General features: G+C 42.3%; 1 protein-coding gene across 12 annotated transcripts in view; it reads left to right on the top strand.

Moving 5' to 3' along the window:
* Positions 1 to 3,785: 3,785 nt before the first annotated feature.
* The window catches only part of apbb2b (amyloid beta (A4) precursor protein-binding, family B, member 2b), a 49,563-nt gene continuing 39,921 nt past the window's right edge, over positions 3,786 to 13,427 (top strand). For 7 of the 12 annotated variants that reach the window (XM_031285718.2, XM_031285722.2, XM_035999942.1 and 4 more), the window contains exon 1: positions 3,787 to 3,912. The gene's annotated coding sequence lies outside the window, so the exon portion shown is untranslated. The other 5 variants (XM_031285717.2, XM_031285721.2, XM_031285719.2 and 2 more) reach the window with 2 other exon arrangements.

The following is a 13,427-nucleotide window of genomic DNA, read 5'->3' on the forward strand; positions in this document are numbered from 1 at the left end:
GTCGATGATTGGTTAACAACCGGTGACGATGGCAGCACAGCGCCGCCTGGCGGATTGGAGTAGTTACAACTTTGAGATGAAGGAGAGAGGAGGAAACGGCATCTCTTTTTATGTGTACCCTACACAAGTGGTTCTCAAACTTTTTTCAGTAATGTACCCCTTTTGAATTGTTTCTTTAAGCCAAGTACCCCCTGACCAGCGCTAATCATTTTCGGTAGAAAAAAAAGTGTGAATAAACAGGAACAGTACAGCGCTGTCAGCGATAGATTTACTAAACAACAGCCTTGCAACTGAAAAAAAAACATTTAAAGGCTAATGAGAAATTGAGACAAAAACTGTAAAAAAGACAAAAACTTGGAAAAAGATGAAAAACAACAGCCTTGTAACTATTAAGCATTTTGTTAAATATCTCACGTACGCCCTGCAGTCCTCCAAAGTACCCATAGGGGTACACGTACCCCCATTTGCGAAACAGTGGCCTACACTGTACATGAATGTACACACATTTCCACCACGTGTATAAAGTTGCAATATTCAGTATTACATAATATATTTATGGAGATGTAGGTATTCGTTGTGAAGTTAAACATTTTGATAATTAAACTTATAGGCTTGCACATAGGCCTCTATACTACTCACACTGACAAAGGAGATTTTAGTAGTAAAGAAAAGCTACACATTTAAAAGCTGAAACTGTGGAGATGACAGTGGACAACACTGTGGATTCCTTGAGGTTTCTGGGATCCTCAATCTCCCAGGACCTAACGTACAAATATTGACACCATCAGGAAAAAGGCCCAGCAGTGATTGTAGATCTGCAACTAACGGTTATTTTCATAGTCCATTAATCAGTTGATTATTTTCTCAATTAATCGATTAGTTGTTTGGTCTATAAAATGTCAGGAATGGTGAAAAATGTCGATCAGTGTTTTCCAAAGCCCAAGATGACGTCCTCAAATGTCTTGTTTTGTCCAAAACTCAAAGATATTCCGTTTACTGTCACGGAGGAGTGAAGAAACTATAAAATATTCCCATTTAAGAAGCTGGAATCAGATAATTTTTTACTTTTGTCATTAAAAAAATGATTCACTCTGATTATCAAAATAGTTGGCGATTAATTTAATAGTTAAACTAATCGATTTATCTTTGCAGCTCTAAGAGAATGTACTTCCTGCGCCAGCTCAGGAAGTTCAACCTGCCTCATGAGCTGCTGATTCTTCTACACTGCAATAACCCCGTCTGTTCTCTGCATGTCCATCATTGTGTGGTTTGGATCAGCCACCAAACAGGACAGGAACAGACAGGTCAGGACTGCAGAGCCTGCCCTCCATTCAGGACTTATACATCTCCAGAGTCAGGAAATGAGCAGGTAACATCACTGCAGACCCTTCACACCCTGGGACAAAACCTGTTCAAACGTCTCCCCTCTGGTAGGCGCTACAGAGCACTGTATGCCAAAACACAGACACAAGAACAGTTTTTTTCCCTCACTCTGATGAACAGTTAAATCGGTCATACACTGTCAATACCCCTGTAACATCCACTGCTCCCATTTTAGATTATAATTATAGTTTTTAATGGACCAATGTTTTTCTATGTACATATGCTGTATATACAGTATATAGACATGTATACATGCACAAACTGTACAAAGTCGTCCATGTATATCCACATTCTTTATTTATTTGCACTATTTGTATAGTTTACAACCTAGAACACTTGACTTGTTTATAGACATCAGTAATAATAAGTCTAACTAGGTGTAATCATTTTATTAGACTGTACTGTACTACCCTATACTGTGTGAGTATAAATCGGTATTCATGGTCAGTGAGCAACTATTTGCATCAGAAATAAAATAAGTCTAACACAGTCTTCATGAATGTTATTGGCCCCATGGGGCTGTAATGTAAAACTATATTGGCAATTGGCATGGTTAAGCAATAATTAAAGTACAGCTCAGAGAAATGTGGTCGTTTCAGAGGTATCCATGTCATAAGCTGAAATGATCGACAAGTGTCAATTTGAACCGCTTGATAGTGCTATAGGAACAGTCAGGAGGTCACCAAAGTCAATAGGATTCATCGTAAGGAAGGCACACGTCTCTACCCAATTCTATGATATTTCACTTAATGTTTTGACTAAAACATGTAATCTGTCATGTGTTTTTTATGCACATGGTGGCTGCTTGTGTCTTGTTAATGCTCCACCTTGCACATACACCCAACTAGATCTCACTGCCCGAAGTCCTCTGCTAATTCAGATTTCAACAAATTAAACTGTAGGGGTTTTGCACTTCTAGACCATAAACTACAAATCATGTATACCACATTGCCAATTATTTTTTTCTAAGCAAAGTGGCTTACAATTTGTTTAATCCCTTTCCTACCTGCCAGGCCAAATTGCCTCCCATCCATTCTGACTTGAAAGTAGCTCAAAGGTAATCAAATTACTTACCTCATATACAACTCCAGAATGGACAATAATAAAATGCTATTCACCACTAAAGTGTTCTGGGACTGTGGCCTGATGATATTTGATGCAAGTCTGTTTTCAGCAAGGAGAGGACAGGACAAATGCATTTTTCTTCTTTCACAAACAATATTTACCATACATGCACACAACGAACCTTGAGACCTACTGCCAAGTTAGACCAAAACAAGTGTAAAGTTTAGAAAGTTTAAGATGGTTCTAGGTGCCTCTTTATGCAAGGGAGATACAATATACACAGTAATTCCTTTAGGCCCTACACGTCTTTTTTTTTTTTAAGGAAAATCCATTTCAGACTAAAAGCTATTTGAGTTGTTCCTAGTCAGTACATTTCTGAAGCTATTGAATTCTACCCAATGCTGCCAGTGTGGTGGCTTCGTATTGTTCATTTTGTGGTTATCTGGAAAAATCTAATATGAATGTTGCTTTATTATCTGTAAATGTATTACCAATGCTGACTGCTCTTTACATTTGTATTAATAGGTAGGACATTGGTTCATAACAATAATTACAAACTGATAATGTTTATTTGTAGGCTGATATTTTGCTATTTGATAGAAGCACTGAGTTTAAAGTGATGGCATTATTATATTGATGGTGTGATGTTGTTTTTATAAACACCCAGGGTAAAATTTAAATAAAAAAAATGTTTTGGAAGACATTTCAATTCAGCCATTTGACTATGTTGATTGTTTTTTTTGGGATCAATTTTTTTATTATTTTTTAGCACCATTTATCATACATGCATACAGAATACATTCCACAATACGTGCCAGGTAATGTCAGGCAGTGCACAGAACAGATGATATGTTGATTGTTTTTGATTTTTCAAATAATGCAGTTATTGAGTGAACCATATTTTGTTAACACTACAATATACTACAACGACATTATCCAGCTCATCTTATGGCAGCTGATAGTAACTGCGCAATTACTACCATACCCTCATGTGTAATAGCACACAGGCCTACTACGTTTCTACTTGATTATGTCTTATTGTTGCCTACTACCCACTTTTTCTTTTTTAACAATGTTTTTATTAACTTTCCTGGACCCCACTTTTAGAATCATTGTTCTAGACTATGGTCTTAATTTTCTTGGGGGAAAAAACTTCCCAAAGCATATAAAACACATTCAAGTTTTCAAATGTCCTTCAGTAGGCTACAATGAGCTTTTCTTTAGTTAGTTATATTAAAGTAGTCATACTAGCAGCGCCACTACACTAGGATAGGCTACTAGCATGGTTAGGCAGCAGGCAGTAAAGAGGAGCGTTTGCTTCCGGAGCAGCGTCCCCCGGTTCCCCCTGTTGGAGAACAGCGGCATCTGGGAGGGAGGAGGAAAGGAACAAGCTGAGAGAAAACAGAGGGGAGGAGAAAATAGACAGGAGCCCAGCGAGGAGGACGCGAACACACTGGAGAGGAGGTGAGTGATTGTTGTACGCCGTGATTTTTCGCTTGAATACGGGGAGTTGTAGCCGTTTCAGTTTTCTTCAGCCGTGAATTTGAGTGGTAACGTAAGTTAACTTTCCATAATTCTTCGATGCGACACATTGCTTTGGCATCTGAGGGGCCCGCTGCTGTGCTGCGAACAAGTCGGGATGGTGGGGGAGAGGAGACCCGGGAGGCTGCGGCGTCAGATGGGGGCATTTATGGGACCCCGCGTGTGTTCCTTTGGGTTTATGTGGCTGTGATGCCCGTTGAATGAGTTCTCACGTAGCGTCAGTACAGGGAATAGAACGTTTGTTTATGAGAACAGACAGAACGTTGTTGCGAGCAACCAGCCGTTGACCACCGCTAGTACAAGGTTAGCTTACTACAACTCGACTGCTATGTTGGGGCTTTAATGGGGGAAACGCTTGAACATGTACAACAGAGCTGTAGAGTTGTGAAACATCACGATTCTTAAACTTGTGCTCTCATTGTATAGCTAGAGGGCCTATCAGCAGGTAAGTGGTTGGTAAACCGACTAACTAATCGGCCATTTATCAGAAGTTAACCAATCACCAGACAAAAAAAGAAAGCGTTTAATTAGCTAGCTATGCCTCACAATCCTAAACACCTTCACAAACAGTAACTCATTAGTTTGGTACTTCTTACAAGGCTATAAGGTGAAGAAATATAAGAATTAATATATGTCTACATTTCTAAAAAGATAAACTGATATGACCTTACCATTCCATCTCCAGCAGTAAGTTGAAATTTAGTGTCAGAAAATAGTAAAATTGGTTAACAGACCAACACTCAAAGATACTTCAATTGTACGTATATAAAACAGTAAAAAAAAACTCCAAATCCCTTAAAATATGACAAGCTAGAATAAGAAAATGTTTGGCTGCTTTGCTTCATCAATAACTTCAACCTTTAATCAATTAACAAAATAGTTTTCCGTTCATTCGCTGTCTTCACTGATAAGTTGACTAATTGTTTCAGCACCAGAGGCCTGACAGGTCAGTTGATCCTATCCTTTGGTTCCCATTCAGAGATGCTCTGTCCCGACTCATGGCTGTATCCTGTGTCTTGTCCCATGTAGGTCTCTGCTGAGCAACAATTTAAGTAATAAAGAGGTTCATTGTAGCACAAACAACCATAAAGGAGGGTATTCTCTTGACTTGCGTATTGACTTGCGTACATTTCGTGGAATCGTCCGGGGCTATAGGCCGTGCAGCCCCCCACCCCCCCCCCCCCACCCTCCCGGGGCTTGTGTTGGTGCATAGTGCTGGCTGGACGCGGCTAGCTAATCGTTTCCATGCCTTGCTCGGGTAGTTTCTGCCAGGCCCTTGAAATAATACACTTGTTTGTCTTATAAAAACATGGAGCCACTTAATGGCTTGTTTATGTGATGTGATTTAAGGAATCGAGAGAATGATGTGAATAACTTTCCTGTTGGAGGTAGGGAGGGCAGAGATCATGTTCAGATATGTTCTGATTGTGCATGAAGAGGTAAAGGAAGAATTATTGTTGACTTTTCCTTTCAAAACCATTCACTTTTGGTGATTAACTGATTAACTTTCACAAGGACTGGATATGCTGTTGTGTAGTAGGAGTATAAGAAGTTGTGAAACAGTTTATGTAGTATACTACGTGGGTTTCTGTGGAGGGAGAAGGAACACCGAAGTTGTTGACAATAACATGAATTAGCAAAGGACCTGTCTGCTGTTTTTGGAGTGCACCACTGAGGCTTCTCTCCCTCCCTGTCTCTCTGCCTTTCCCTCCTGGTGACGCTAGATATCGTGCATTTGTTTTTGCATCACATTTGCACTGACACATGTGCTTTCTTATGTGTACAATTAGGAGGTGTGTTCATAAAGCATACTTGTCAAAAAATATAGCATAATGAACGAAACCTAGGGTCTTGTCATTTTACTATTTTGTGTACAAACTCTGATGGTAAACAGCCATTCAGTGCTCAATATTTTAAGCGTTGGCTGTGGTTTACACTGTGGCATTGGTTTGTTAATAGTATAAGTGTGAACCACAAGAATGAACATGTCACTGATTGTACCCACCAGAGTTGAAATGGTGCACAGTCATCCTCTCCTTCTCTGTCACTGCCTGCATCCCTCCCTCGCCCTGCTGACTTGCTCTTCATCCAGACCTAGCATCGCTCTGGTGTGTGTGTGTGTGTGTGTGTGTGTGTGTGTGTGTGTGTGCGCGCGCGTGTAAACATGATGTCATTGCTAATTGCTTAAGGCTCCTGGGCTTTTAAGTTAAGGTTTATATTCTGTCCCTTTTCTTCCTTTCTGCTCTTTTTTCACATCAATACTCTTTCCATGGTTATTTACTCGCCCTCCCTCTGTAGCATTTCTATACAGGAGTTGCTGAGTATGGAAAAAGTGACTTGGACATTTATGGGCCCAGTTTTTGGCCAAGCACTGCAGACTGTTCTAGTATGCGTGTGTGTGTGTGTGTGTGTGTGTTTGTTTAGCTTTGGTGTTATAAAAGCGCCTCAGTTTCAAGATGGCCCCTCTTATGAGGTAGCTCCTACCACAGAGGCAAAATAAAGTATACACATACGCATTTACCCATACTGTACACAGTGCACATGGACAGAAATATCAATTCAGTAATGTAAGCTGTCACCTTGTGAAGCTGTGAGCATGTCACACACCCAAAAATACCCCATGATATCTCAGCTAGCCCCAAAGTGCTCTGCAGATTGGATGTAATTATGTTGGCCAGATTATAAATGTGTTTGTGTGGTGTTGGGACTTCCTTGCCTTGCAACACCAACCTGTTAGTCTGTGTGTGGTCGAGGTCATGCGTAACAGCTGATGGGAAAGGATGGTGAAAGTGTGCATGTGCGTACATGCTTGTTTGACTGTGTGTTTCTGCGTGGGTGTGTGTGAGCAATCAGATAAGCATGGAGATCCGTTATCACCACCCTGCTTCCCCTGTGAAACAATACCACTGGTCCGCCCTTGACCAAACTAGTGTGTTTGTGTGTGTAGGCATGTGCATATTTGAGTGTAGAGTCTGACCAGATTGGACAGATGAATGATGAATTAAGGACAGAAGAGAGTAGACTCATCCCAGGCTGTCAAGTTGGCAAGATAGCCAGACTGCTGTTTGTATGTATTTTGCGGTGTATGTGTGTTTTGCCAATCTTTTTCTCTCTCTCACTCTCTTTACTTTCAGCCCCCTATCGATGCCTCTCAATAGGATTATTGCGCCCACTGTCAGGCTGGCTGCTGTGTGTGTGTCTGTGTCTTTGTGTGTGTGTGTGTGTGTGTGTGTGTGTATTGTTGTTGCAGGGAGCAGACAGCCATGAGGTGTGTTTGAACAGAGAAGGAGCACAGAGGCCCTGTTCATCCTGTAGGGTGTAAAACTGAATGACTGGGCCCCCTTTCTCTTTTTCCATCTGTCGCTCTGTCTATCTGTCTGTCTCACTCTCTTCTCTCCCTTTTTTGACAGTTTTCACCCACATGCTCGCTGCTTATCGCCTTCCTTTCGCTCAGTTTTACATTGTTTTCTTTCTTTGCGTGTGTGTGTGTGTGTGTGTGTTGCCGTGTAATGTGTCAGCTCCTGGCAGCCCTCACTGATTGGCTGTCTTCTCGCTGTCAAGTCTGCCTTGTGATTGGATCTTCAGTATGCATGTTATTCTGCCTACAAATTACCTGTGTAAGCAGGCGAGGACAGACAAGTTTTACACTTTTAAAGGGAACTACACACGCTCCCACATACACACACTTTCCCACTCTTTTGTTTTCATGTTTCTGTTTCTGATGTTGTCTTTCCCACATCGCTGCACTTTTCACAGTATACCCCCATCACTCCCAGTTCAGCTCTATAAGGGTTCTCTCTCTCTCTCTCTCTCTCTCTCTCTCTCTCTCTCTCTCTCTCTCTCTCTCTCTCTCTCTCTCTCTCTCTCTCTCTCTGACCGACCTCTCTTACTCTCTCTGACTTTCAAACACCTCACCACACTAGGCCAGAGCCCCAGGAGCCTCTGTAAATTGAGTTAAACAATTTCTGCTGCGCTGTCTCAAACCAAGGATTGCTTCCATATTTGCTGCATTCAACAGGAACACTTAAGTTCATAGACAGATGTTCAACTCTTAGCAGGCAACTCTAATGCATAAGGAATATGCAGGAACAAGAAGCTACAGTACAGTGTTTCCTCTATGTTGATACCATAGACAGTATATAGAATGGACCAACAGATCCTGTTGCTCTGGACGGAGACCAGTGAAGGACATTAGAAGCACTTTTCCGGTGATGGCTGAGCGTTACTGAGCAGCCTCCAACTGAGAGAGACATCGTAAATGTGACGTGAGCAACCTGTCTGAAAGTTGGAAGTCTTCTGGTAGCTGTGCCAAGAGAAATCTCAATCATTCCCAATCTTGCAGAGAAGGAGAGCGTAGGTATATGTAAGGAGATAACATGGACACAGGCTAATTATTGCTAACTAAAATGCTAGTTAACATTAGTAATTAAACTTAAACAGCTAATATAAGTCGAAACTGTCTGTGAGCTTCTCCTGTACTGTACTCTCCTGCGTCTGCCGCTCCTTCAGCTGTTTATGAAAAGTCGTAATTACACGACTCTGCAGAGCCGTGTGCTCTACTGAACTCAAGCAAACTGTCATCCGCTCTCTCTCCCCTTTAGGGTGAGCAACTGGAACAGTGACAGGACGTCATCACTTGCGAAGTCATGGCAACCAAATAAACAACAGGGCGAGTACACTTGTCACTCAATCTCAGGCAAAGTGACAAACAGCGACGAAAGCCACAACATGAAATCCGCACTCACGCGGGTCCCGTGAAATATGACAGCTACAGTTTACTGGAAAATAACATTGTGGACACTGAATTTGATGAATTTACGGTTTATCAGACCCCAGATGAAACAAGAAGCTAACGTTAGCGAACGCTGCGGTGACGGTCCCTCTGCCTCTGACTCCCCGCTGCAGGAGACGCTGTATTCCTCCGACACGCTGTAGTAATGTTACTGTTTTAAAACCGTTTTCCAGGTTAGTGGGGGTGCATACCGCTCAAAACCAACATGAAAAATGTAGCTAGTAATGTTAACTCAGTGTTTTGTTGTTAAACTGTGTGTAAAATGAGCGGTGACGTTAAATCACCCTACGGTACCGTCTATTTGCTGGATGGTTTCAAGGTAATGGTCGGTAGCTAACACAAGTCCCTTTCCAACTGGAGGAATTTTTGCAGTTCCTAGAACCCTTTTTTTCTCGTGTTCCGACTGGACCAATTTGGGGATTATTAAGTTCCTCTGACTGCAGTTCCTGTAACTCTTTCAGCTCCTACTTCAGGGCAGGGTCTTTTTCCTTTTCCCTTTTCCGCATAGGAACCCTTAAGGCTCTTATATACTAGACGCAGCCCAGCTGGCGCGTGCGAATGTGACGTCATGGGATCGCCGTGACTATTTATACCCGCGCTGGTGCTCGCGACACTAGTTGCAGTCTTCTCCTGAACAGAGGTGGCGCTAATGAGCAAAGGCTACCGACGTTGCTCTTTCTACGTACTAGAAGAAGAAGAAAAAGGTCAACAACGGCAAAACTGGCAGCAGCATTGCCGTCAATGCTTCAATTCGATGACCTACTTCGTCGGATCAAGCCTTTCATTCACCATAAAAGAACTCATCTTAACCTAGTAAGTTTACAAGAGAGACTTGCAGTCACTGTGAGAGTCCTGGCATCCGATTGTCGGCGAACTCGTTCAGGCCTCCCGTTTCCGCTTTGTCGCGTGCCGCTGAAAAAAAAAGAGCCGTGCACGACCTCTGCTCGTGCGCCATAAATCCGGCGCGCCGGTGGGATATTACGTCATTTTGACGTCACAATGGCGCGCGCCACCTTCGATGCGGCTAATATACATTACGTGTTAGAGACCTAGCAACGTCTGAAACACAAACAGTACATATTCTTCACTGTCTGTTGCAATTCGCCTACGTATGCTAACTCATAAGACAAACATCACGCATTCAACCAGCTAATTGTTATTGCTAGTTAAACTTACCCGTTGTTTCGTTTGCTCTTCTATCTTCTTCCATCATATTAATTAGGATCATATTACGCTGGAGCCTTCATCTTCTGTGTTTCTCTGTACTCCAGCCCAGTATTTAAACACCACTGTTCGAACTCCGTTATGAGGATCCTGGCAAGGCACAACAGGAACATTCCGATGGCCTCGTCCATGCTGGTTTGTTGTTCTATGTGGCACTAATGTCAAGTGACGACGCTATAAAGACCGTTGCCGTGATTGCGTCACTCCCTTACTCCTCCTACCGGTTCCTATAGCCATTTGGCCAGTACGAATGCAAATGGCAAAACTGGTTTTGGGGGAGAGTAGTTAGTAGAACTGTTTAGAAGTGGACTGTTCCTATAACTACGTTCGTTCCTGTAACTACTTGGTCGGAAAGAGGCTGTTAGCAGATAAGCCCGTACTTATCCCCCCCGCCGCTGCTGAAAAAAATTCTAGAGGAAACGCTAACAATAGCAGGGTATGCAAGTGAAACATTTGCAGCAACTAGAAAGCATGTCATATGCTATTCAAAACACCTCACATTACTGTAATGCTGTCAAGGTTTAATGACCGGTGTGATGCGATACGATGTAATGTTTTTTGCGTATTCTGCTGATGAATAACAATAAATCGCCTTCGTAGTGTCACACCAGAGCCCGTCTACGGAGAGCCCGTTCACTCCCTATTCAGCCCCATTGTACTGACATTGGTTGCAGTTCCACCAGAGCTCCACTGGGGGTGATCACGGTCCAGTGCAAAATGAATGGCAGTCTATGGAGCTAGACGGCTAAATGTGTCTCTTTTACCTGATTGTCGTTGAGAAATCTCAGATTTGATTGTAGTTTTTGCAAGTTCAACATGGATTATAGGTCAAAAGTTGAATGAACGAGTACTTATGTCCTTTTGATTTCTTACAGGTGGAGTCGTTGTTGCCCATAACACGCTAGCATTCTGCTAATGAATGCTAAATGGTCAGTGAAGGGCTGATTACAACCAGAGATCCCGCTTGATAGCATCCCGTGTGTGTGTGTGTGTGTGTGTGTGTGTGTGTGTGTGTGTGTGTGTGTGTGTGTGTGTGTGTGTGTGTGTGTGTGTGTGTGTGTGTGTGTGTGTGTGTGTGTGTGTGAATATTTCGGCATGGTCTTTAAAACATTAGCAAACCAAAACTCTTTCTAGCACATGTACTGACAGTGAGAGCCTAACCTGTCAGCTGTGTTGTCGATGCCTCGAGAGAAAAAAGGAAGTGACTCAGAGCTTGCCGTATAGCAGTATGTGTATGTGTATTTAAAAGGCTTTTTAGGACAAAAAAGCTAAAAAAAAACAAAAAAACTAACACCCAGCAGTGTGTATTTTCTTTGCCTCCCCTTTCGAATGCAACATTCAAATTACTAGACAAAAAATTATATCCTGAGAAAAGTGGATTTTGAGGGGTATAGCTCCATAGACCACCATTCATTCTGCAATCGCCCCTGAGCGCCCTCATATGGAATCAGAGTGGAACTGCAACACGTTCAGAAGCCGGAAGTTTCTAGAGAGTGGAAGTTCTCCTCTTTATTAGACATTCTCTGGTCCCACTCATCGTCCGCACGTGCGGTTGCACAGCGCTGTTGTTACCATGTTTCCGTGAAAATCATGATGTTGCAGTCCATAATACATTTACGAGTGGTGATCCGCAGCCGAAGATCATACTTTTTGTTTGCTAAAGACCGTAAATTGGCGAGGAAAATGCTGCGAAGTAATAGCCAATAAGGAGTTAGCCTTAGCCTAACGTTAGCCATCCTCTCTTCATCCCACTTTGCTCACGGTCTTATAGACCGTTATAGTCTATGGTCTTAACCCGGCTTGTGTGCGCTTTGGTCCGGTCGGCGGAGCTGTGTTGATAGACCTCGACAGTGTTGTATTCGATCTCGTCACAAAATCGACCGCATTTTTACTCCGTGTTGTCTCGGTCTCAGACCAAAAGGACGAGATTTTATTTCAACACCACAACTGTGGGATATCACTTAAACTCCCGTGCTTTCACTGATTTATTCACTAATTCACTAATGTCAGCTCCGACATTTGTCACATGCTGCGGTACCGCTCCCTGGGTGAGAGAGGTAGAGACGGCAGAGAGCGGAGACCGCTTTTTTTGAAATAAATAAAAAAAAAAAAATCCATATTTAGGCTGCTAAATATATAACTGTTTACCTCATGAAAACAAATAGTGTTTGTGTGAGTGTCATGACTCCTCTCTCTCTGGCTCCCTCATCACTCCATCTTTTCCACACAGGGTGTTAGATACTTAGATACTTCCCTTTCCATGGAAGGAAAAATCACCTTTGATATGATCGTTGTTTCAGTGTAAACAAAAAAGAGACAGAGAGGAGGGAGGGAGAGCCTGTATGAGGCAGAGGCAATAATACAGTATATTGACAGTAATAATACTTTTTCTGAATATGCATTTGTTACGCACCATTCAATTAAAATGTGACTGTGAAATAACTTAAAACAGCACGTTGTAGTTTCTGTATTTATTCCAAAAGTATTTATCAGTAAAACAGTTACAATACGGGGAAATGTGAAAAATTGCGTTGCAGGTCGATTTAAGGCGTGCGCCCCTAAATTTTCTGGCCCTAACATTTTTTTAGTTAGGGGCTACAGTGCACCCAGTACAAAAAAAGTCAGTCTGGAGCCCTGGTTTAGATTACTACTTACTTAGATCTATTACATTAGATCTATTAACTTGAGGTGAGAAGAGATCTCGCGATATTAAAGTGCCCATATTATGAAAAAATCACTTTCTGGGATTTGGGGTGTTATTTTGTGTCTCTGGTGCTTCCACATGCATATAAACTTGGAAGAAATGAACATCCATGCTGTTTTGAGTTAGATACGGGTTTCTGAATGTATCCTGCCTTCAGTCTCTGGGTGAACTGGTCAAAATCGGCAGGGCCATCTACGTCATCGGCCGAAACATTTGGTGTGTGCTAACCACTTTAGCTAATACACATCAGCTAGCTGTTTCTCCAACTTCGGTCAGTACAAGGCAGGATTAGCCGGGAGACTTCTTCTAAACGAGGGCGCACTTCCAACTTTGCGTGGAATACCTGCAGACGAGGGACATGTAAGTAGTTCTGTACAATTTATTTTGTAGATTAGGGTGAACTTGTGTGTGTTGTAGTAGTGTTTTGCCATTGAGAACGAGGTGGCTAACCGCTACTAGCTAGCTAGTAGCTAGCTTCTAGCTAGTAGTCCTTACCTAGCTACTGCGCATGTGCGACTCCCAACAAAGATGGGATAGAAGCGTGATGCCTCACTCTGTAGCTAAAACAGAGAGCTTAACACACAGGGTGAAAAGAGGAGCTGCAGCAATGTGCAGTACAACACAAATATGGTGTTTTTTGAAAATTAAACCATGTAAACCTATTCTGGTACAACCTCAAAATACAATTATGAACCTGAAAATGAGCATAATATGAGC

Source organism: Sander lucioperca, chromosome 4, assembly GCF_008315115.2.
Source record: "Sander lucioperca isolate FBNREF2018 chromosome 4, SLUC_FBN_1.2, whole genome shotgun sequence".
Classification (NCBI taxonomy): Eukaryota; Metazoa; Chordata; class Actinopteri; order Perciformes; family Percidae; genus Sander; species Sander lucioperca.